The sequence below is a fragment of the Cyanistes caeruleus genome, chromosome 1, assembly GCF_971803275.1.
Source record: "Cyanistes caeruleus chromosome 1, bCyaCae1.hap1.1, whole genome shotgun sequence".
NCBI classification, from domain to species: Eukaryota; Metazoa; Chordata; class Aves; order Passeriformes; family Paridae; genus Cyanistes; species Cyanistes caeruleus.
Window position 1 is genome coordinate 59125594 of NC_141701.1, and position 26142 is coordinate 59151735.

At 41.6% G+C, this 26142-nt stretch overlaps 2 long non-coding RNA genes across 2 annotated transcripts; one reads left to right on the forward strand and one right to left on the reverse strand.

Moving 5' to 3' along the window:
• Positions 1-5377: 5377 nt before the first annotated feature.
• On the reverse strand, positions 5378-21288 carry LOC147655529 (uncharacterized). The gene is made up of 4 exons (XR_015288461.1): positions 21030-21288; positions 15305-15459; positions 8046-8324; positions 5378-7264 (listed from the first exon to the last, which is right to left on the reverse strand). It is a non-coding gene; the product is annotated as an uncharacterized LOC147655529 (long non-coding RNA).
• Positions 21280-25626, forward strand: LOC147655530 (uncharacterized). Its single transcript, XR_015288460.1, has 2 exons — positions 21280-21380; positions 21472-25626. It is a non-coding gene; the product is annotated as an uncharacterized LOC147655530 (long non-coding RNA).
• Positions 25627-26142: the final 516 nt, after the last annotated feature.

Here is a 26142-nt window from a genome sequence, read left to right on the forward strand (position 1 = left end):
TATAGCATTTACCAGGGAAGAGCTAAAGCTTTCATAGAAAGGGTTGGATACACTTTGGAAAGGGACTGCTTTAGCAGCGCCCTCCTTCTTTTCGCTGCTTTTGGGGATTTGGTGATGGAGCTTGGCTTTCTCAGGGTGCTGACCACCCTTGACTGGACCCAAACAAGATAAAAACATTCCGTGTCTTCCTCCAAACACCCTGTCTCTGGCAGCAGCATGCAGAGGGTGCTCTGAAAGAGAGGATGAGCCCCCTTTCCCTGCTGCCATATGTGCTCCAGCATCACGTGGAGCACGGCAGCCCCAGAGCTCGCAGGAGCGCGCTGTGGCTAATGGACACATTACCGGGGGGCCGCGCTTGCTGGAGTACGGGCAGACAGACGGCGTGCTTGGAGAACGTGTTCTCTTAAACACATCGCTTCCCTATTTCCTACCTTCGGCAACTTAGAAAATGGGACTTCATTAATGTTATTCTAGACAAAGAGCGGCAGAGAAATGTAACGTTAAAAAAAGCCTATATTTTTAAATTGAGAGAGACCAATTACAAAAGCTATAAACACTTTAATCATTTCTCTGAACATGTGGAAATACATACATTGGGAACCTTTTTCATAGGAAATGCTGAAATCCTTTTCTTAATGGCACATTTTCTTAATGGCTTTACAGTTTCTCAGTTCATTTCAAAGGGCTGTTATTTGTTATGTGGACATAAGTTTAGATTATGGTTTAGAATGCTGAGAGATGTTTGAAAGAATTATCTTGTGCGTGGTGGCAGCTACTTTCGCGTTGCCTTCTGTTCTTGCTTTGAAATATATGGGTGTGTGTATATACAAGGGGGTGGAATGTCTGTATGCTAAATATTCCTCATAAAAACGTGGGGTGAAATCCTGTCCCAAGTCAAATCAAGAACATATCTGGTATTTCTTCATCTTCCAGATTTTATCCAGGTATTTTATTAAGTACTAAAAGCTTATTAAAAAGCATGTATCTATTATTTGCAAGTAGTTATTTTTACCTTATGCTATAAATCTTTTATCTTTGGGGGCATAACAATGATATTTTCAAGATTGAAAGAAAAAGTAAAGAAAAAAATGTGTTGTATAAAAAGAAGTCATGACAGGAACATTGCAGATGATGAAGTCAGAAAATTAGAAAACACTGATAATTTCTGGAAACAGAATACTCTTTCTAAAAGATTAAATGTGGGCTAGATGAGTGTCTTAGAATGATGTGGAGGTCTTGGATGAAATCCCAGCCCTGTTGAACACAATGGGAATTTTTCTTTTCAGTGTAACAAAATCAAGTTTTCACTTGCCCCTCACTTTAAAAGCATGTGGAGGCGCAATGGAATTTCTCCTTTGGACACAAATCTTGTCTGGTTTAGACATTTGCACTCCTTTCCTGTCCTGCACTCTGCTCCATGTCTTCCAGAGCTCCAAGCCTGAGTTCCTTCACTACTCAAGTATCTTGCAAAAGGGAATTCTCGACCTAAGTCAGAGACTGTACTCATTCCCCAAATGCCTAATTGACACAAATTGTACTGAATAACTACCAACACCCCACCCCTCCCCCCAATACCAATGGGCTACCTTTGGTAACAAGCCCATTCCAGTGACTCTGAGCACTTATACAGACTTGGGAAATTCTGAATGAAATTTTTGGAAGGTACAGAAATAAACCTATGTTAAAATCTTCTTGTCCATATTTAAGTCTGGAAACACTGGAGTATTTAGGGATCTCTGTGAAAGAAGAAATTAAAAAATTAAATAACAATGGCACATTTCATGGCTAAATCAGCCTCATTGTTTGGATTTGCCCTTACCTCAAAGCAAGTAGGGATTGCTAACACAATGCCACACCATGCTTATGTGAAGTGAGAACTGCAGCTTCCTCAGCAGCCTCTGAACTCAAGTGGGTGTCAGCCTTCACCATCCTCTGTTCTGGTTTCCATCTCAGTGAAAGGAGAAGAGATGTCATTGCCTGTGAATCCTAAATGTTTGTAGTTCTCAGCACTTTAAACATAACCTCTAAGACATTATTCCACTGTTACAGATATTTTGCTTCTGTTTGTTGATGTAAAGGAAAACTCTGGGTCATTGATCTGACGTCTTTCATCACAAATCCGGATATTGCACTAACACCTTTTCAAAATGACAAGGCAGGTTTGACGTGAACAGCAGGATACACCCTGTGAGGCACCACCACTTGATCCAAACCACAGACAGTACAAGTTCAGCTGATGTGGACACAAATCCATTAAAAGTTTGGGGTTTTTTTCCCCTTACTACTGTGTTGATTTCACAAGCAATGAAGAGTTTATTTGCTGAAGCACTGAAACCTGCAGCTTTAATATTTTCCCCCACCCTCACACACACACACTGGAAGTCCACCAGGCATCTGGAAGACAGCTACACACCCTCCATATTACATAGTATTGTGGAAAACTGTATCTCATTCCTTTTTTTGTTTTGCTCAAGGTCTCAAATTACCTATTCTACTTGCAGACTACAGTCCTTGCAAGACTTATTCTAAGCAGAGGTAGATGCAAATTGCCTCCCCATCTGCATCATGGATTATTGCTTGCCACAAGCAGGCTTTCCATGTGCCCAGTCGTCTCAATTACAGTGCTGACAGGGCAAACATTACCCCAAAAAATTTAGGATAATTAATATAATTTGTGCAATTAATCTGCGGTTTACACAGTGCACAAAAGTGTTGGAATTGTCTCACTTGTTGGAGGATAAATTCCCCAAATGTCAACCTCTAAAGAACATATTCAAACAATGACGTTGTTCTTTGTCTCTGGGCATGAAGACTGAGCCTGGAAACCAGATGTCCACCATGCTTCACACCCAGAGAAAGAGAAGGCGTGTGCTTGTGTGCGTGTTTGCCCGAGCATGTATGTGTGGGGAGGGGAGAGAGAGAGACAGAAAGCTTTGTGAAGGAAGAAATCCTCCTGTCTTTTAACAAAAAAAACAATTTTGAGGGTGTGCTTCACATTGAATAAAGCATGCTTAAAATATGGTGAATTTTCCCTCCTCATTCAGCAGAAATGATTCCTGTATTTTAATCCCAACCTGTATAGCAGGATATTTCAATTATTTTTCTTAGCTGCTTGAAACAAGCTGGGAGGTCTGCAATATTTCATGTTGTAGCTCTTCCCAATAAATCTGAAGTTGGATTGCACATTGCAGCTGTGTGTTGCACATCTTAACAATTATAACTAGTGCAATATGAGCTACTTCAAAACAATGTGTAAATGGCGCCTAAAGAGCCAAAAGCTTCCTCTTAAGCATTCAAATAGCCTGGGAATCTCTGTGAAAAATTATGACTGGAGCAGCATGCAACACATGGAGAAGTTACAGGGAGTCCTCAACAGTGATTTGATGGATATCACTTGGAGAGAGAAGGAGGATGTGGATGTGGGATGGGAGAAGATTGTCATGCCATCCTGTCCTGGAGCAGCAATACCACTCATAGTTTGGTGCATGAAAGCCTGTGCAAGACAATTGAGCATTAAACATTTGTATGAACGCTAATGCCCATGCTCAGTCTGCCTCTCAGAGTTGAGGAGAGGACTTGGCATCTTCCAGGAAATGACTGGCATGACCATATCCACCAGATTCAACAAATTCATGCCTCCTATCTGAGGAATGATGAAAGGTGGAAGGACCTTTATGCAAAAAAGGGAATGTGCACCACTCACATAATAAGATTGAAGCAGTAACTGGACTCTCAGGAGGGCCTGTAGCTCTGGGACTTCAGTGAATATCTAGAAATGCTGTGCACAGCCCTAGGACAACTTTATCAATATACAAGAGAAGAACACAGAGCTCTTCATGTCCAAGAAATCTCCATAGCCATCAATAAGATTGGATAGCTTTATTGCTTTCATTAGCCAGTGTCAGAGTTTTATGCCAGCTGAGGCACAGGTAAAGAAAGGATTAGCTTCCTTAAGATATAGTGCTCATGTGATTAGCCTTTCCACCCAGCCCAGCTCATGATGCCATATGTATTCACATGACTTTCTTATACTACTGCTCAGACACCACAAAACCTGTAATTTATTTCTTCCCCCTAATGTCTCTCAAAAGCAGGGAAGTGCCATTACACCCATCTGACAAATAAGGAAAAAAAAATCACCGAGAAGCTCAGCAAACAGAATCACCCCAGAAGTTCACCCAGGATGAAAGAGGGTGCTAGATTGCCTCCTAACAGACTGGCCAAGCCTATTTCTTCTTGACATCTGTGTGTGATTTGCTAATATTCTCAGAAGCGCAGATGTTACAACAGCCTTCCCTCACACCAGTTTGCAAGCATGCTGGGAGGCCCTTCCACTTTGAAGGTTTCAGGTCACATTTAGCCTAAATCCATCTTTTCGCAATCAAACAGAGAAACACCTGTCAGTTTTGGGGAGCACACTTCAGCTTTAGGAGGTGAGGGACACTGAATATGGAGAGAAGAACAAAAGAACATCTGCTGGTGCTTGCCCCAGGGCAGGAGATCAAAGATCACCCTTACTCAAAGGTGGTCATACTGCCCAGGAACATAAAACAAAAGACAAACTGTGATTGATAAGTAGATTCTATCACTCCATAGACCTCAACAGAGAAAATATTTATTTATATTTTCTATATCCCTTTACCTATTGCTTCTTTCCTCTATCAGCCCCTGTCTTTTGATTTTGGCTTACTTGTTATTATTTTTCACTACTGTATTCCTTACACTTTGGATTCTGGTCTAGGTTCAAATTTTTGTTTTACTAGAAATGCAACATCCTGGTGGAATTTGGATTTAGAGTACTGCTTAATTTGAGCCCTAGTGTCCCAGATGTTTATTAGGAGCTTTGAACACTGTAAAATCTAACTATGTTTTTTGCCTAAAAGAGATCCACTAATATAACACTAGGAATGAGATGTGCTGAGCGCCAATGGAAGCCAAAAGAAATCTGAGTAAATGTTGCAAAAGCGCTTTTTCTTCCCTCAATTCCCACCCTCTCCCTGGGCTTTAGGTACTGCAGCACATGTGGAAGGCCCTTATAACACTAGGAAATGCTATACAGTTGTGGTTTCACAGAACAAAACAAATTGTCTTACCTCCTCTAATATTTAATCCAGATTTGTAGTTTCCCAGTGCACTGCTGTAAAATCACCCAGTGCGGCGGGGTCCTTTGATAGCGCAGGAGTGCCAAGTCTCAAGGTGGCTGAGCTGAGGGTTATGTTTCAATTAGGCAGGGGAACATCGTTTCCATAGACAAATTAACATTGTTTCATTTCATTTTGACACCATAATGTCTTTTCCATAGACCTGCACTGACATTGTCGTGAAATCATTGCATCCCAATCAAGTGAATGGGAAATTAGCACCATGACACAAAACATACTGAGAAAGTAACCACATCTTAGTTTATTTGTCAAACTGAAATACCTCAGCCACCTTCAAATGCATTTTCTAGAAGCACTAGAAGACTCAATTGCAGGATTCAACACAAATGAAACAAAGCCTGCTAAATATGTTCCATTCATCCAAAATTTAGGAAAGCTGCTACAAACTGTTGGTCCTTACTGCTGGCTCTGCATATTAGGGCTCATACCCTTCCTTCCCTCTCTTCCTCCCTCTCTCAGCATTTCTCTTTGGTGCTTGTATCTGAGCTGAGGGCTTGTAGTTCCAAGGAATCAGTGCAATCCCTGTGTCCCTCACCTGCCCAGTGTGCTCAGTTGCAGCAGGAGCTGGGAAATGTTGCTGTTAGCATTTTGATGTGACTTGAAATGGAAATCATTGTGAGATTTCCATGGTTTGAGCTTGAGGACTTTGGTAATAATGCTATTATTGAGAGCTAAATTTGTAACCACAAAAATTTCTGTTTATATGGAAAACGTCCTGTTTAACATAGAGAAGAAGCAGGAAAAAAAAACACCAAACCAGTAGCCCAAATCACAGGTTTCTTAAACTTTTGCTCTCAGACACATCCTAACAACAGAAATCACATCTATCTACTGGTCTAAGCATATTAAAGGGGTCACATATCCAATATTCATCTATACCAATGATAGGGCTAGACTATCAACTTACATAATTTAACTTTGTCTTCATTCCATTCATACATCCACACAAATATTAAAATAAATCAAAGTTGCACAGCAAGCACTTAAAAATGTCAAAATTTGCCTCTGTTATGCATATCATATACTATTACTCCACCCTTGATATCTGTCACCTTTTTCTTTTGTGCCAGTCCACAGCAGACTGCTCCCAACTCACAGAATCTACTCTCTCCTCATTTCCCCTCCCAAGAAATTCTCAGTGCCCCAGTACTTCCTCCAGCTCTGTCTTGCACAACCCATCCATCCCATCTGATGGAGGAAGCATCTCTATTGCCCTGGGCTCTGCTTCTGTAACATTATCAGGTGAGAGCACTGGGTGACAAAGAATCATTTTTATTTTTCCACAGTCGTATACTTTTGGCTTTTGGAACCAAAAACATCTGCACCACTTCCCAAATTCTGAGATTACAATCCTGCCAGCAGGACTTTGGTTCAATAAGGAGAAGCTTTCAGATAAGGGGAAGGCAGTACTTTTAAAAGCCGTGGGAATCTACATCTTGTGTATCAGCTCACACCTTGTGCTCTCTTTTGAGCTGATGGGGCCATAAACATCAGCATTTTACACTCATTCACCCTGTCCATGGACCCCTGCCAACAAGGTACCCCTGAGCAGAGTTCAGCCAAGCTGATGCCTAAGTGTGACTGTACCATAGTCCTCACCCTGCAGCCTGGCCCCAGGCACTTTTGCTTGCTTGCACTTGTGGAAAGGGAAGGAAGAAGCAAAAAACACAGGCAAAATAATTTCCACATTAAACAACAAAGCAATTTTCTTTCACTCCTACCATCTCAATCTAGTCCATTTCACATATGAAGGAAGTGAATTAGATTGAGCCAAATTCACTATTTTAAAAATCATCTAGGCCTTTCAGTTTTCAGTGTCTTTTCCTCTTTGATGTGTTCATATAGTTTCCACTTACACTAGGCAAGAATCTCAGATATTCATGAAGAAGCAGCTGGGCCAACTCGCCTGTCACTTCACTCTCTTTTACGCTGCCCTGACAGCATGAAGCAGATGAACTCTAGTGGGTATCGCCCTCTGGATTATTTCTCTTGCCTGATGGAAGCCCTCTGTTGTCATCAGGCTGCTGGCCAAAGCACTGACTTGGGAGGTGTTTGCCTCTTCCCAGCTGGCATCAAATTACTGTAACAGCCTCTCGGGTCTTCTAGAATAAGAAGAAGTTCAGGATTAAACTCCTGCTCTGTTTGTAAAGACTGTATCCAGAACTGCATTTCTCGTATTCATCCCACCCCTAGGGCAAGGGCTCAGATGGAGCCAGGCTGTGTCACACTGTGGAGACTGATCCATCCCAAATGCCAGCCCCTGGCTCACAATGCTGCCTGGGTGTCTTGGAGCACCTAGCTGAGCAGCCCCATACCAAAGATTGTGAACGTGGTCCTCTCACTCTAAGCAGAAAGTCCTTGAAAGGCAACCTCTGACCTTCTGGAACTATACTTGCACTCTCAGTTGCTTTTGCAGACAGAAACATGGTCTATACTGGTCTGTGGACCATTTTACCCCTCTACAGTATTTTTATGCAGTCCTAACTGGCCAGATTAGGTGGACAGATCTTGCTCCCAGACCTTGCCCTGCTGTATGCCAGTTTTTTCAAAGTATTAGGTGGCGAGAGAACAATTAGGGCTCTAACTATAATTTCTAATTCTTCATTCCTTCACCTTAGCAGAGTCACTCTTAGTTACACTATATTCTAGCTCCTTTGCATGGAGAATAAACCACAAAAATCCAGCCTGGCATTTGTGATTGTTTTGAATTGCCTTTCCAGCATTTTTTAGTCTCAAGTTTATGCTTATTCAAATTCTAGTTAGTCTGTTTATCAAAATCCTATGCGGAAAATATGCTAATTGGCAGAGAAGCCTTTTTTTCAGCGTCAGCTTGCTCACACTGGATTCCTTACAAATGGAGAAGTAGTTTATTTTACAGGATACCTCCAAGCTCACAACTTCTTCAGGTATCTGATGAGCACCCCGCTGACATCCTCCTGGGCTAGAGCAGATTTGTGGGGTGAAACCACAGTGTGATAAGTGCACTGAAGAGATTACTAAGGAAGAAGCTTCTCAGAACAAGGCTGTAAGTCACCACGTTGCTTTTGTTTTTAAAAAAGTCTAACAACAGAAAGTTGCCACACTGATATAACTCTTCAAGAAACTGGCACATGTCTTCTTCAGGACCTGTCTTGTTACTGTGTTGTTTGGCTGGTAGCCTGCCTGTGGAAGGACAGAGAGTGAAACAGAGAAAAGTTAAAAAACCCACCCTAACTTAGGAATTATTTCAAGGCCTGAGATGTGGACAGGCTTGCAGAAAGATATCTTGGAACTGTACAAGGTAAACATGGTCTAAATCACCTGCTTTGGGAAGATAAGTACCACGAGTTCTCTAAGCTAAATGTACACCACTGAAATTTGATTGAAAACTTTGCGATGTGAAGACTGAAAATCACAAGAAGGAGGCAGGCAGTGTTTAATCTCCTGTTGGATGACAATTCAAGATAGACTGATAGAGATACCTGCTTCCTGATAAACCAGTCAATATTGTAGATGGTAGATACTTGGAGGAAACAGACACTGCAAAGAGGGGAAAAAAAATCTCAGTATTTTTATATTTTCATCCTGTTCTCAGCTCCTTGCTAAGCAGGATGAGGCTTCTATTTTCCTCTATTAAGGTATTTCACTTCAAATGCTGTGAGCACCCCAATTTCTTTTCAAGGGCATGTTGTTTAAGGTAGAGTAACATGTACAAAATGTATGCATGAAATCCAAGGAATTCTAAACACCTGGAAAATACAGGATGATGGATACCAAAGGTGACAGATCCAGCCACTATTCTGTACTAATTTTTTTCTTGTCTATTACAGAAGAATTATTTGCCCACTCAGCTACTATAAACTCAGTAGTGGTGTTTAGTATAAGCAGCAGGTTTTCCAAACAAGTTTACCTGGGTGTGAGACCAGGAAGGAAAACACATGAAGTTTTAAAAAGCATGGGGAAATCACAGACATGCAGAAAACACTATTTACACTTCTCTTTGAAAGGACTTGGACGAATCACTGTATACGTATTCTCACCACAACACTTCAGACTTTGTGTGCACCAATCCTTCGCGTTATGTTTATTATGAAAGCTAAGACAGCAGGCTTTCTAGCAGCTCTCTGCTGCTGCTGTCTTACTATGATTTTCCTATCTTTTAATTAAAAGTATATTTCACAGCCAAGCCAAATGTTTCATAATAACAAGAAGGAAATGCAGAGAAACAGCAAGGAAAACTTTTGACCTGCTGTGGACTGAACATACTTCTTCTTGCCATGCAATGAGACTAAATCATCGCATGTGTTGCTGATGGACATTCATCATTATTTCTTCCCAAACTGAAGGCATATTTCATTTTCCTGAAACCTGGATTTTCTCCAAGTTTTGCAGGGAAATGTTGCTGCCATTGGAGCTTGTTGCTGTGTGTCACCACCTGCTGGCAAACATCGGTTGAGGGTTTCTGTCTTGATTGTGCAGCTAAAGCAGAGTAGACAAGGACTTTTATCTTCCTTGATAGAAACAGATAGGTGGCCACAAACAGAACATATGTTATTTAAACAGATTTTTGGTCTTGAATGCATATATTCAGACCAAGCCTGTTTGTATAACATGCAGCCTGGATCCTGCAAACCATTACTCAGATAACTAGCTCTTAATACAGGAGAAAAGACGCAATTGCATTGTAAAGGTTATTAGTATGGGAAAATGTTCACAGACAAACCTGAGCAGAAAAATAAATAACTAAAAAATTAAATATACATGGCAAATGCTGCTTCAATATTTAATTAAAAATAACATAGAGTGAAAACCTACAGTAAGCTTCTAGAGACAGTCTCAGGTTTAAATTTCCTGATCTATGCTGTTTATTCTACAGGTCTAATGTTTGGAGTTTGGGCTTTTCTCTTTTTTTTTCCCCCACAGATATTTTTAAGAAATCAGACCTTTGAATATTAACGTATACTTTGAAGCATATAATATTTATTCTATCTACTCTAATAGGTAAACGTGAGTTGCAGTGTGGGCTCTAATGCCGATAATTCATATCGTTTATCTGATAGATCAGGAGCCATTACGGCCTGTTGTGTAAATTCATATTTTGGCACTCTTTAAAAAGTGGATTATTATTGACCCAATAGACCGTAACAGCTCCAAAGAAGCCATTACTGTCTATTGTGTAAGTCCTTCATGGCGCATGTTTTATTGACCCTTTGGAGCCATCATGGTCTGTCTTGTCAATCCGGATGCCATACGAGCGTATTAAGGCTGCCTGCGTAATATCCGTGCAGCGTCGTAGTCGCAATATTGATGCGTGCCCCTACAAAATTACATTTGGAGCCACGTCATCCAGCTGGCTTTCTTCTCAGGTTCCAAAACACCTATTGTTCTGGTTCGCATCCTGAACTAGAGACCAGGGCTACAAAAATTGCCTGAACATAATGAAGCCATCACTCTTTTTCCCTTTAAAAAAAAAAAGGAAAAAGAAAAAAGGGTGAACATAAGGCTCATGCTCACCAGGAAGAGAAATGGCTGTGGGTGGTCAGATCACCCCAGTTCTTCTTCATGACCCCTTCACTCCCAGCTACACACATATAGGACATCACTGTATAAAAAGTCCTTCCTTAATAGTCCACAAAAGCCACCTCGCTGGACAGCAGAATGTCCAGCTTGTCTGTGCATTGGGAAAACACGCAGGGTTCACCCTCTGTGAAAAGATGACCACCCTGCAAGAAGCAAACAGGCTTGCACACAGCCCTGGGTGAAAGGGTTCATATGCACCTTGTGCACTGAGGGGCCTGGATCTGAAGGCTTTAATGAGAAACAGAAGGGACAAAAATGAGACCTCAGTAGAAAACCTTTCCTAAGGGAGTGCCTATCGCTGCTTCCAGGCTGGAAATAACTCCCTGCTAACCCTGCAAACAAAACTCCTGCAAATCTTTCCTATCTGGGTGACCCCTCCATTAGGGAGAAGACAACTCCACCCTGAGCATCGCTCTGCCCAGCACACATCTGTCAAGGCAAACACAGCTCACTGTCAGGAGCCTGTTAGCTGCAGACTCTCACTCCTTTTCTTTCAAACAAAAACTGCACAGAAACCACAAAACCTAAGCCACCTCCAAAGCAACGTCTTCCTGGGGCCAGATCAAATTCAGCTGAACAGCCAGTGGGGTTAAGTTCAACCTGCAGCTGCCTAAATGCTTGAATTATTCCCATGCCTGGCATAATAAAGATCTAGTGTTGGCAGTGCTTGCTTGTCTTATATATTCATAAATATTTATCCAGATATTAATGAGCAGAAAAACAATTTATTTCTTTTTTTCCTAATTGTAACATCAATTCTAATATATTTTGTTACTTAGTCACCTCACAAGTATATTGATTTTCTTATCCACCAATAGGTATTTAAATGTTTTACAAGTGCATGCCAGGATCCTGAAATGAGAACTGTGTTTGGAACTCATAGCAGGGCTAGTACTTTTAGATTTATTTGGGTTTTTTCCTAGCACAGTGGGATCTATGCAATAAAAATTCATCACAGAGGATGGGTAGTGGTTTCATGTAATGTACATCTCTGAAGGTTTCTTCAGACAGTACACAAATGCAACGTACATGTGCAAAATGCACAGTGTTGCAGAAGAGTGTTTGCTCCTACTGCTGTTCTACATATATTGTTTTTCTCCTCTCACACAAACACACACATACCCTACTCTTTTGCATAATATTGACATAATTTACAATTTCTGGTTACAAGTGTGAATATCTAAGTTCCAAGACAGTATTCAAGAGCTTTACTTGTAATTTAGTTTCAAATTCAGTAGCCTGCTAAAACACTTGGCTGAAGGCAGGCAGAGAGTCCCAGCAAAGCCAGCTACCTGCTTAGCCACCTTGCTGAATTGAAGCCTCACTTTTGATAGATCTCAATGACTTTTCATCACCCACCTAGATAACAAAAGATGCAGGTAATATGACCTTGCATAGTAACTGAAAACTTTTTCAACTATATTACTTGTGACAGCTGTATATTTCCTCAGAGGGGAAGATAAAGCCTTTGGTCTCTGCAATTCACCAAAAGAACAGTTTATTAGTTCAGCATTTCCTCGTGTGTGGCTGGAAATTTTATCGGGTGCTCACCAACACCCTACTGTGCATTGATGCAGAGGACCACAGAAAATAACCTCTGGTGCTGATAAGAATTAGTCATGAAACCCCCTTCTTTCTGCATAGGTACCCATAAGCTCTCTAGGTGGCATGTACAAAAGATAGAGATTGTCTGACATTAATGGAGTTGCATTTCTGATCCAGAAGGCTCGTCTATTTCAGGCAGTTCAGAAATTACTCTCAGTGCCCTTCCAAATAATAAAAAAAGTGAAAAGTGGAAAGTGGAAAGTTTTGTGTGTCTTTTGTTCGGATATGTTTTGTCAATGTCTTTTATCCTGATAGTGGTTTATTTGTCATTATTGTGGTGAAGAGAATAAAAAGGTCTCCTGATTCAGCCAAAGTATGCAAAATCATTCTGCCTTTTCCTTAATAAGATCAAGAAGAATTTAGGTAGAGCTGGTATCAATGAAGTTAATACACAGGATGCAATGTTTACCAAATAAACACGTTTATTTTATAAATGGTAGCTTTACTTCTTTTCTAATTCACTTATTTTTAGAGACAGGAATTGATTTGTTCAGAGGGAAGAATAGCAGCTTCACCACCAGCTTCAGGGGAATTATGTCCAATACACACTGTTGTAATCACAGGCAAAATTTCAACCCAGTATCCTGGGTTAAGGGCTCCTTTCCTTCTCCTCACAGGTTTCTGAGACAAGGAACAATTTGTAATGCTGCCAGCTGAAGCCCCTACAAAGAGAGGGCATAAGGATTCAGCAAAGCTCAAAGTCTATGAGAGAACCAGGTCTTAGTTTAACTCAGGAATAAGGACTGCACCCTCTGGGCATAATATGTACGTCTCTCTGGTCCCCACAATAGCTACAGGTAAGGGAACCTAGACCAGGCAGCTTCATCTCAACACTGCAAAAAAGAATTGCACTCATATAATGTCCCTGCAGCTCAGACCAGAAAAATGCACAAACACCTTCAACCACAACCATTGTCATGGGTAATAGTAGAAACTTCCAGGATCTGATTCAGTACATAGCCTTACATATGAAAAAAAAAAAAAATGGTTGGGGGTTTTGTATTTAATATTTCTATTGTAGTGTTCCAATTCTGCTCACAAAACCATGGACAAGCAAGCCTTTGCCTGACTTTCTCAGGGCACACAGCTGATGAGCTGCCTAAAACAGCAGGGCCACTGAGAAAAAAAAAAACAACAACCAGAATGTTCAGCATCAGGATCACCTCACTCATAAACTCCTGACAGTCTGAATACACCAGGGCTGGAATTACTGGAAAGATGATGATTTACCTTTTTCCCAACTGCAGACAACTCTGAATCCTGCCACAAAAGGCAAACAAAAAACCAAGAAAATATTTGATGACTTTGTGTTTTTCTATGACAACCAACATCATTTATGACCCATTATGTAATGACATGAGCATTATACATTGAAAAGCTGTCTAGAAAGACATTGTAAATAAACATTTCTGGTTTGCAAACAGGAAGCCAGAGATATTACTGTGGAAGCTGAGAGGATGGGGTTAGATTCTTGAAACATGAGTGATTTGTTTTTTCCTTCCATCTCTCCCAAACTCATGGTGCAGTCATGTTGTTATTAGCTAATGCATGTCATTTTCTCTCCACTGTTATAGCTAAAATATAACTTGGAAAAAAATGAATAGCAATAGAAAGACAGACTAGATAGATACAAGACGAGAAGAAAAAGTGACAAAAAGCTAAAATAAGAGATATAAAGTATCTGAGGCTACAGGGATTCAAACCAAATGCTGGAAGAGTCCAATCTCTAACAGTGGCCCATTGCAGGGGCTTTAGCCAAGGCACAGAATCATGAAGAATTAATATTCTGATGAGGGAAGCATCTTCAAATTCCAATATTGTATATGCAGGTATGTTCTGCCTTATGAGAGGTGTTTGTCAGATGCGAGTAGTCATCATGGTAGTTAGAGGGGTACAAAGAGAGATAACACTTTATGCTAGCCTATTTCTGGGAAAAAAAATCAGAGTTTGGGTCTCAAAAATCTTTCTTGAGGCTAAGCCAAGCAACAGACCTCAAGCTAGGCTTTACTGTTTCCTTTTCAGACCCGAAGAAAGGTCTGTACACTCAAAATCCTGTCTGGTTTTTGAGCTATGTTTCTCAGCCCAGTAATAACCTCTCCACAAACCCTGCTCGTCTCCTATCTTTAAGCCACTACAACTACCACAGCACTACACCTGCCCCTGGCTTGAGTGACTGAGCAAACTCCTGACAGCAATAGGTTTTAGCTGGCCAAACCACACACTCTTCTCACTGCAGCCTGCACAGGGGGTCACACGGCCAGCTCCTGCCCAGCTCTCCGTGTCCAGTGCAGCATGGCCTGCCAGTCAGCATGGGAGATGGTGGAGGGCTCACCACCACCTTCCATCAAAGCAGGATTAGGCCCTTTCTCCTTCTGACAAATTTCAAAACACCTCTTTTTTTCTAGCTGCTCGTAACAGTTGCCCAATCCAGGCATCAAATAAACACTGGGGTTTTTTTATCCTGGCATTGGTGTTATTGTGAAGGAAGTTTTCAGTCAAACAATACCACTGAATAAAATCTTTTTTCCTGCCGATATCATGTGACAATTTTTTTTTTTCTTTAACCTGAATTTCTAACCCATTTTAAACCTGCCATTTTTTCACACATTAATGGGGAGAAATTTTTTTTCTTCTTTTTCTTATTTCTCTGCCTTTTTCCCCCCTTCAGTAGATGAACTTTGAATGCAATAGTGCTCATCCTAAGTGACCCTGCCTGCTGGGAGTAATTGTCTAGAGGAGAATAGAAGAATATAAGAGCTTTTGTGCAAGGGAATAGAGAAGACAGACTTTATTATGATTCTGAATCGTAAGCCTGCTATCTTTTTTTTTCCCTTTCTCTCCTTTTCTTTTTTTTTTGGGGGGGGGGGGGGGGGGGGAGGTTCTAACAGCTGTTTCCCATCACAACCGGTGTTTGAAAGACACAGCAAAATTGAGTGTATCAGTATCACAATTAGTTTCACAGGCGGCTAATAACTTACTTGCCAGCCATGCCTGATTTAATCAGGACAGTCCTGATTTATGGTTGTTTGTCCCAGTGTCCGATTTTCTCTGCCAGTTCCAACACAAGGAGATGCATGCAGCCCGCTTCTGCACTCCGTCAGGGCCACCAGCTCACTTCAGTGGGCTCGTTGCACTGGAGGGGAAAAAGCAAGAGGCAGCAAAAATGAGAAGTCTGGAGTCCTCTAACACAACCCAGGAAACATATTCTTCTTTCTGTGATAAACAGAGCAGCTCACACTGGTGCAGGCGTGCCAGGCTGACGTGTAGGGGCTTGTACATTTATCAAGGTATCTCACAGTGGACTGCTATCCCCCTCTTCCCTTGTGACCTGGAGGAACCTCCTGGGTTAGGGTCAAGAGGTGATTTTAGCAGCACATTATCTCAAGCCTGCAAGGCCCTGAGCTGTTTCGAGTGAGTCTTCTGTCAATGGTGCCAAATTACGCGTGGCTCATTTTTGCAAAGTGATCTACTGCTGCTGTTCATTGGGGACAGAGCTGAGACCATCCAACTCATTTTTCTTAGGACTGCAAGCTGGTCTGGAGGAAGTCCCAGCAGCAAGAGCTCGGCTCATGCCTTTCGCACTCAGCAACTCTACTCCTCGGAGCTGAAAAAAATGTCCACGAGAAGACATTTAATGGATCGGTTGTAGCACTTAAAAGATGAGATCTGAGGCAGTCTTGCCTGTGGCTACAAAAGAGTAGGAAAAGAAAAGAAGAAAACAGGTTTGTAGGAGGCTTTTGGCTGGGTTGGCTATACCACTGTTCTTCCAGCTTAAAGGAAATAGCCAAATGTTTTCCTTAAAGAATACAGAAAAGTAAAAATGGTGTGTTATAAACAGGTATTTGAAATAACACCCGCAGGGCTCTTCAGGGTAGATTTCTCCACAGACACCTGCAAATTGTTCTAGAGCTCCCCTTCACATCTCTCTGCAGCACTCGGCACTGGGATTGTTACAAGACTAGAGCAGTGACTAAGTGTCCACTAAACCAAGCCACCTGCCCACTGCTGTCTCACTGTCACCTTAGGCTCCCCAAAGTATGGTAAAGTAAAAGGTCTGTTTGTATTCACTGCTTCTTGCTCATCCTTTGGTTTGGTTTATTTTGGTTTTGCCTATATTTCTGAAATGGAGAGAAGGCTGATGCCCAAACCCATAGCTGTGGTTTCTAGATGCCACTACTGTAACAATCACCCTCAGGGATGTCTAATCAGGAGAGCTGGAACAGGTTCATGTCAGAGTGAGTCTGTGCACTGTGATTAAGAGTGTTTCCAACCCACTAACAGAGGGTTTTTGCTTTAGTTTGAAAGATTGTCATGGAAAATCCCTTGTGTCACCTGTTTTAAAAGGCATGCATTACACTCCTATAGTTAGCTCTGAAACATGAAAGACAAGATGGGCCTTGTCATCGCCTTCTTAAGTCAGGGATCCAGAAATCTCAGTCCCCTGGTTTGAAAGGGGAGGTGCAAGCAGATGCTTTGCATTTTCTGTGTATGCTCTGGGTAATCACACTGCAATGTCACTGCTTATGGCTGCCACACAGCCAGGTCCTTGCCCTAAGGAGCTTGCAGTTTGGGTAGAAAGGCAGCAATCTCACTGGGAGGCTTCAAAGAAGCCTGCCAGTTGTTGTTCTTGGGGTTTTTTATTTTCCTTTTTTAATACCTTATATATGGCATTTGGCAATGCATGACCGAGAACATACATATTGGTTAGTTATTATCTGAAGCATAACAAGCTACAAGAGAGGGTACTGATTAGTTTTCTAGAAGACAAGACATGAGCAGAGGCCACAGTACCTGCTTTTCTCCAGCTGAAAAAGCTGAATCCACATTTGCAAGCTCCTGTTTGCCCCAAGGAGCAAGAATGGGGGCATGTCAGTTGCAGCTTTCACTTAATCTTAAGTAGAGTCAAAATGTTAATTTGTATTCAGGTTTTGTCACTGAATAAAAGATGTCTTGCACAATGCCTTTTACAGGAGGTAATCACCTTCCTGCTTCACCTGGAACAGTCCCATCCACCTCCTGGGTTTCCTACCAGCTGGCCCTCCCTTGAGTATGGAGACATGATGACTTGCCCTACAGCAGGAGCCATTCTGACTGTAAGGTCCATTATGGAAGACTTAAGCTTTTCTCAAAGGCCTTTTCTCCTCTTTATTTCAAGCTAAAGGGGACTTGAGGCAGTCTGGAACTCTTAACTGAGGCAGAAACCTCATTTTTAGGTTTTACACTATTCATCTGAGGTCCTAAAGCAGAACCTGGGTCTAACATGTCCATAAAAGCAGGTATACAAGCACATGGATTTGAGTGCTAATGTCTCTGGCATTGTCAAGAGAACGTGATTGTGTTCTCATCAGCGGTGGCAGAAAGTGGGACTGGTGCTGCAGCGACTCCAGTAAGAATTTTAAACTTGGGATTCCTTCCTGCCCTTCTCTTTTCTCTCTCTGTTTACACAAAAGACAGACCACATTCAACGGTATCAGTGCAACCCAACCATGATACTCATTGAGCAGTTAACACACACAAATACAAAGAGAAAAAGAAAAAGAAAAAATGGCAGTCTATCCATCTCACTTGGCATGTTTATATGTCCTTCTTAACCATAAAAAAGAAGCCTGTTTACAAAGTGGAGTGTCAGTAACATTGTGTAAAGGAATACTTATCTAAGAAACTTTGATCTCCTTCTGAAGCATCATTACTCTGAGACTGAAGGGCTAATGGCTCTTTGGGTGGGAGAGAAAGTTTTTCAACAGGAAAAGAAGGAAGTTTATTGTGCTATCTAGTGGACACATTTAGAAAATCCTGCTCCTTGGAAATAAGTCGTGGCTGTATCTCCAGTAGCATTATCCCACATTGCACAGGCTGCTGAATGGGGGGAAAAAACAAGACATGGAGTCCTCTTGTAATGGGATAGTGGGGAAGTTGTTACTCTAGGGCAGGCCTGCTGTCTCACTAATTTAAGTAATGGACATATTAATGGAGCTGAGAGCTAAACCAGACACAGAGCCCTGCCTATTGGAGCAAACGTTTTCCATTTACAGACTCCGGGACGCATTTTACCATGTTGATTCACATATTTAGGTCCTGCTTGGGTGAGTAATCCTATTGGCTTTGAGAGTACAAACAGAATATTGGCCTCAACAACAGGAGTGAAAACCACTGCCAGGAAAGCGATGGAGTTGGATCCTAAAACTTCTAGTTAGATAGCACTAAATATATAATTTTATTTTTTTTAAAAAAAAAAAAAAAATTATAAAGGGGATTGTGAATTCCTGGGATGCAAAAAGCAGGTTGAAAACCATACATGAGATTCGGGTAGATTCAGTTTCAGATAGGTCCAAAATCCCACAGGAACAACATCATACACCCTTTGCCTTTGCAAAAATAGCATAAAACCTAGCCCAATCCTTTTTTTTCTTCCTAATTTCAAGTTTTCCAGGTCTCCCTTAAGACGCCGAGCTTCACTTGATGCTTCACTACAGTCAGAGATCTGGGTATCTCTAATCTTTCCTGCAAACACATTTCTCTAAAATGTTTGTTAAAATGTACTGTCAAATTGAAACTTAATAGCACAGACCTTCCTCGCAAACATAAATAGCACCTCCGGAGGCTCACACATCACTGCTCTTTGCTTGCATCTGTCCTGCTGCTCTCCATTTTATTTCTCCGCACTGCCGCTTGCACTTTTCAACTTCTTCTATCTGTCGCTGAGTCCTTCATTCAAAGACCGCTGAAATCCTTGGGAGCCCATCCAATACCTGCCGCTGGCTTTGGGCCCCACCACAGCAATTCTGCCCTGCCAGCACTGAACACTTCCTTCAAGGCACTGAACAAACCCATTAACTAATCTCGTTAAAAATACTCCTTCACTAGCCGGCCTTTAAACAGTGGCGTCTATTGTATAAACGTGTATTTCTCTTATAAACAGTCCTGAGGAGACAATATAGAGATAGGCTGGAACTGCCTTTTGCCAGTTGCTTGGCCTGTGGAAACAATTAGCTTGAAAGACAGACTTTAAAAGATGAGGGGTTTGTGCCCACAAAAGAAAAGCAGCAGCTTCAAAAGAGTGTGATTTATTCGAAAGGGAGAAAAAAAATAAAAGGAAGCAGAATAGTTAGGCTCATTGAGTTTCCATCCTGTAGTTTCCTTATTTTGCTAGGCTGTGAAAGACCGTGGCCAGGCTCTATAGAGAGTGCACATTTGAACCCAGATTTACTAATGACTGATACAGCAGTCACGGAAGTTCAATTTATGTCTTTCTTTTCCCCAAAAAACAAGGCTCTCGTAAACCACCGTATTTTTTTGATGAGAGACAAATAAGGTAACTGTTATTGCAAGGTTTTTAAAATAGATAATACCCCGTTTGGAAACCAAGATGAAGTACCCTTCTATCTGGCATAGCCTTGAAACATTTACAGAAAGCCTTTTAATGGAGATTTAATGCATCTATAATAATAACACAGAATTTGATACCCTCTAGGAAAAACTGCCTGGTGCTCCCTTAACAACCACAATTACTGCACAACTTGTTATACCTAAAGTTAATAAACCAGAATTAAGGTTGTGAATAAACTTTATTAACCAGCAGGAACCTGTGTCTTCTCCCCCCCTGTGACTGTCCCACAGGCACCAAACCCTGTGTTTGTCCTCTGGTTTACCTTTCCTGAGGCGGGTTTACCTTTCTAGCCCTGAAAGCTCTGGCAGTGACTGAGACACACTGGGGCTGAGGAAAAAAAAACAACCATAACTAAACTAAACTAAACAAAACAATAAAAACAAAAACAAAAACAAACAAACAAAACACATGAAAAAAACAACTAAAAATATTATAAAAGGAAAATAAAAAGAAAAGAAAGAGGAAAGGAAGGAAAGGAAAGGAAAGGAAAGGAAAGGAAAGGAAAGGAAAGGAAAGGAAAGGAAAGGAAAGGAAAGGAAAGGAAAGGAAAGGAAAGGAAAGGAAAGGAAAGGAAAGGAAAGGAAAGGAAAGGAAAGGAAAGGAAAGGAAAGGAAAGGAAAGGAAAGGAAAGGAAAGGAAAGGAAAGGAAAGGAAAGGAAAGGAAAGGAAAGGAAAGGAAAGGAAAGGAAAGGAAAGGAAAGGAAAGGAAAGGAAAGGAAAGGAAAGGAAAGGAAAGGAAAGGAAAGGAAAGGAAAGGAAAGGAAAGGAAAGGAAAGGAAAGGAAAGGAAAGGAGAATAGAAGAGAATAGAATAAAAATTTTAAAATATAATAAAGTAAAAATAAAATAAAATAAAATAAAATAAAATAAAATAAAATAAAATAAAATAAAATAAAATAAAATAAAATAAAATAAAATAAAATAAAATAAAATAAAATAAAATAAAATAAAATAAAATAAAATAAAATAAAATAAAATAAAATAAAATAAAAAAACAAAACAAAGCGAAGCACAGCACAGCACAGCACAGCAAAGCGGCTCCTTCCCCGCCGCGCCGCTGCCCGGGGCCGGTGCCGCGGGCGCAGGGCGGGCGCACGGAGCGGCGCGGGTGACACCGTGTGGCCGCCGCCGGGACTGTCCCGCCGCTCCCGCCCTGCCCGCGCCCGCCCGAGCCGCGGGGCCGTGAGGCGGCGGCCGCGGGGGACGGGCCTGTGCCGCCCCTCTGCCCACGGCCGCTCCCGGGCTCTCGGAATGCCCCGGCAGAGGAGCCCGCTTCTTCCTCTTGGGAGTTAAATGAGTGTGGGAGACAGAACTTGCCTTAAACTAACTCTGGGTGCTGCCGGGGAAGACATCTGCCTTTACGCTCCATTTTAGGCGGCTGCGGGCAGGGGAGCCCGGCTGGAGATTTGCAGGAGTGCTGCTCTTCCCTGTGTCGGCAGGCCGGGGAGAGGGAAGGGCTCTCTTTCCTCAGCCCTGGCTCCTCACAGCAGCGTCTTTTGGACCCAAAGTGCCAGAGGAAGGAGAAGAGCACAGCAGCTCCAGGCTGTGCCCGCGCATTTCTGGGTCAGACGTCCTCACGGGGAGATGGCTTTATTTAGATGGAGTAGGTGGTGATGAGATACCGTGTGCTGGGCCAGCAGAATTACAATGCATGTGGTTTGGGCCTTTGTGAGTCTGTCCTCAATTATTTTTGTTTGGTTTGGATGCTTCCCCAAGTCTTTCAGATAGAGTGTCTTCACTCATGTTTTTGTTCTTCCAGGAACAGGCAAGAGAATCCAAACTCCAGGCCTCATCTGACAGCACATCCCTGTGCCAAAAGGGCCAAAGGAGTTGTAATTGCTGTCAGAAATGAGCTTTCAGCAGGCCCCTGAGAGGAGAGGCAGTAAAGAAAAAAACAATCCTTCTTTTCCTTGGCCCCCAAATGCCTGTAAACTTTGACCTGCTGACAGAGAAAGGCCAGTGGTAGAAAAGGCGTGCTGTGGAGTCATGACCTCTGCTAATGGACCTCCTGCTTGTGAAGCTGCTCAGTATTGCCACCTGCTCTCCCCAGAGCTATTAAATAAAGTGTTTAAAAGTTTTGTAATTTACCAGTTCTCACAGGTAGAAAAAGGGCACTAAATGCTTCATGCTCCTCAGGATGCTGATATTAAATGTAAGGTATATAAACATTTCATACATAATGGCAAATCTCTCATTAGCCTTTCCCCCTATTAAACACCATAAGAAAGTCTGAGGTTACTGAACATAAATTTCTACCACTATTTTACATGCTGTGAGATTTCCAAAGTATCTTCATGATCTGAAAGAGAATACATACAAGTATTCAATACATACAAGTTGTAGAAGATCTCTATCTTTCCAGAGAAGTGGCTGATTGCCAGGTAGGTGGTCAAGAGCATAGAATCACAGGATGGTTTGGAAGGTCCTTTACTAGTTCCACCCCCCATGCCATGGGCAGGGGAACCTTCCATTAGATCAGGTTCCTCAGAGCCCCATCCAGCCTGGCCTTGAACACTTCCAGGGATGGAGCATTCAGTTTCCCTGGGAAACCTGTTCCAGTGCCTCACCACACTTAAACTAAACAATTTCTTCCTAACATCGAATCTAAATATCCCCTCTTTCACTTTAAAGCCCTTCCTGCTTGTCCTGCCACTACATGCCTTTGTAAAAAATCCCTCTCTAGCTGTTTTGTAGGTCCTCCTTAGGCACTGGAAGGCTACTGTGGTGTGTGCCCAGAGCCTAACATCTAAAATGACACTGGAAACAGATGTTTAAGCAACTTGTATCACACACAAATACCCAACTTTTTTCTCTTAGGTACAGACACTCAAGAAATCTGAGGTCAAGATCACCAATAATCAAGTATCATTTAAATTAGGACAAGTGAGGCCTCTTTGCTCACGCTCCAAGACTTTAGCCTAGATTTTGCCTTCAATGGAAAAGTCTTCTCCACAGGTTTACGTCCTGTTGCCATAATCCACAAACTGACCTTATTGGTTTGGTGGAAGAAGCATACACATTTCCTGGCCATCAAAACCCCATCTCAAGCTGTGGACACCAGAAGACTGTCCACCTCCAGCTGTAACCAGGCCAAACAAAGCACCCACTGTCCATCCAAATCCTCTCTGTTGCCAGACTAACTCTCAAGAAAGAAAGGAAATTACTTGCACCCCAGCAAAATGTATTTTCACTCCATCAAAATTTATGTTGAGATGATCACAAAATTGGAAACAAAGTTACAAAATAGAAATACAATGAAGAGTATTTATAGGTATGGCTTTTCAGAGCAGAGCTCTTCTCTTAACACCAGTGTCTAGGTGTATAATGGTAAAGGCATGTCATCTTTGGATCAGTGTAGAGAAACTATCAAAATATCTTCTTAAGAAACACAGTATTATGTTATATAATACAATATTACAATAAGACTAATATAGGAACCTATATTATTATAGTTGAGTTTAAACTGCCTTCCCTGACTGATGATTGCTCTACTGACTGACACAGCTGCAAATTCCTTCAGTTTATGCCATGATATGAAAGAGAAGCAAGTGTCAGCACTTCAAAGTACCACATAGACATTGATTTCTTCATTGGTTCATCTGGATCCATCAGAAACACATCTGCCTGTTCTGTGTGGGGTTTTTCTCTGGTTACTCAGAGGAAAATCAGAATTCTTGCAGGAGGACTCCAGTTCTGCTGTACAAACACCTGGAGCTTGTCCTGGTGGCCAGGGAAACTGGTGGTACCCCTGCCATGGGACTTCTTCCCTCGCTTTCTTGATTCCACTGACACTGACTCTATGCCAGACTGGTCTACTTTGATGAGTTCCTGGGTAGAGGGATGAGTGTGGCCAACTGGAGGAAGACAATAATATTGTCCATTCATTTTTATCCTCTCAAAGCAGAAATGTCATAGAGATATGATTACCCAGCTCTTTGGAGAAAGATTGATGAAGGCCAGGGGAAAAAAAAAATCCCAGTACTACAAATACTGATATAACATCAGCACTCAACATCCTTTGATATTGCATATTAGCAATGGCTAATGTTGGGCAAAAGACCACTGAATGAAGAATCCACTCAAGTGGGTTTTTTTTTTGCTCACCTGCAAGGTTGGTTGAGGGCCTAGAGGTCAGTGCTTTCAGAGGGCTGGAGCAACCCCTTCGTCAGTAAATGGTCTTCTCCTAACTCTTAGCCTGCCTGAATTTATGTTCTGGGCTTGAAATAATGTCATTGTGCATGAGAGCTTTCAGGCAGTCTGAACAATGAAATCAGCCCCCTGTTGATAGATTTGTGGTGAAGGAGCCCCTTGATATTTCCTCTTTCTTTCTGCGTCTCAAAGCAGACAGTTCATAACATCCAGAGTTATCATCATGATGTAGCTAGATAACTAAATGCCTTACACTGATCTTCCAATCCCATTGCTAAGAAACATTTAGAAACCCCTCAAAGGAGGTGGCTGCCTATCTAGGCATGGGAAGGGAGTTTCAGATAAGTAAAATCAGAACCTAGAAAGCCAAAGTGGAAAAAACATTACAGAAGAAGGACCCTTCCAGAAACCTTCCAAGTCTGGGCTTGTGTCCCCTTGCTAAAGAGCTGTGGCACCTCTACAGCCAGTCCCAAATGTGCACCAGGGCTATCTTCACATGAGGCAGATGTTACTCCTTATTAAGTAGCTTACTCAGTTATGTACACCCCTCAGGTACTGAAATCTGCATCAGTAAAATACAGAATACTGACCCTAGCTGAAAACTGACTGGATCCCAGCTCAGAAAGGACTATGAACTTATGGTTTTAAGACACCAAGTACTCTGCACTGATTTGAGCTTTGTATGCAAATTCAAGTACCATGTATTCTGAAAGTGTCAAAAACATGGACAATTGTGCCATCTCATGAAGGAAAAGTTATATGTTTTGCATTTGTCAGATGCAAATTGAACTATTTTTCTTGATCACAGACACTACCTGGTGAGTTAGGTGCAGCCTAGAATTTAGCAGGGTGTTAAGGCAGCCCTAGTTCTGCGGCTGTAAAAAGTTTTACCAGTTCTTCTCTCTCATCTAAGCATTTGGTTTCACGTAATTAACCATGCCAACAGAAAAAAAAATAGCCCCTTGTCAGACTGACAGCTAAGCTCTGACTTAAAACCATAACCTCGAGTGTGTTCAAAGCTGAAAATCCAATCTGGCTGACATTTGTCCTTTAACACATGTTGTTGTAATCCCAAATTAAAGGCTGCCCTTATAATGTATCAAACTAAATCACACGTTTCAGAAACTTTGGCATGTAAAGGAAGCACAGTGCTACAGAAAGATGGTGTCAGACCAAATTTTCAGCCTTATTTGTTGTTTTGGATTTTTCTCAGACCTTCAAGGTTATATACATTTCATGTTTAATTTCTGTTATTCCCTAAGGCACTGGTGCATATTTACCCACTAACAAAAATAATTCCTTTGAAACATAATAATTTATAATAGGCATATTATGATCCTTTCAGATTTATTGTGATCTAATCACTAGGCACGTATTTTGGAAATTTAAAATCCTTTCAAGACTTTTACCTTGAGACAGGCTAAGAATGCACAGTGCACAAACACACATTCATATCAGTTCCCAGGTTGGTAAGATGATCCATTCTCCAAAGCCATATATATATAAAAGTTAACTGAACATTAGCCAACTTTCAAACCTTAATTGCACAGCTTGCTTAAAATAGAAGAGTTTGCAGAAATGGTTTTGTAAATTATAGGCATGTTCAAACTTCAGACATAGAGTGAAATGGAAAGAGTCAATTTTGGCCAGATTGTCACTTTGGTATGACTTCATGTTTACAGATTTAAGTCACAATCTAAATATAACTCAAATAACAGTGTTTTCTCTCCACTGATGGCCAAACTTCAAGAGTTTTACCTCAAAATAAGAAGAATGCCTTATCACTGTATCCTGTATCAAAACCACTTTTTAGTGGTTTGGTTGTTTTTCCTGTGAGTGTGATGAACTCCCAGGCAGCTCCCAACTCCTGTGCAGTGGAGCTGCATCAGCAGAACAAAGTCCTGGCACACTGCACCATTTCTGCTTCCAAGAGACTTTCTATAGTAGTGTTACACCAGCCTGAATGTTCCCTGTTCCTGCTAAGGGATTAACAGTAAGTAACTACAGTAGGGCAAGTAGGTGACAAGGGTTGGGAAATTTGGTAAAATGATAATATGCAGTTTGATATGATGGATGGCTTTATTCAGTTATTTCATGTCATGGGATACAAACTTGGTTCTCCAGTGGATGAACCTGAGCTGTTACTACTGTGAGGCTGAGAAGCTTTGTGACTGCAATGAGTAAGCTTATTACTGCTAATAAAATATGTGCTCCCAACATTTCCTTAGTGAAAGAACCTCTTCCACCAACATCTCGTAATTAAGCAATACTCATATTGTGT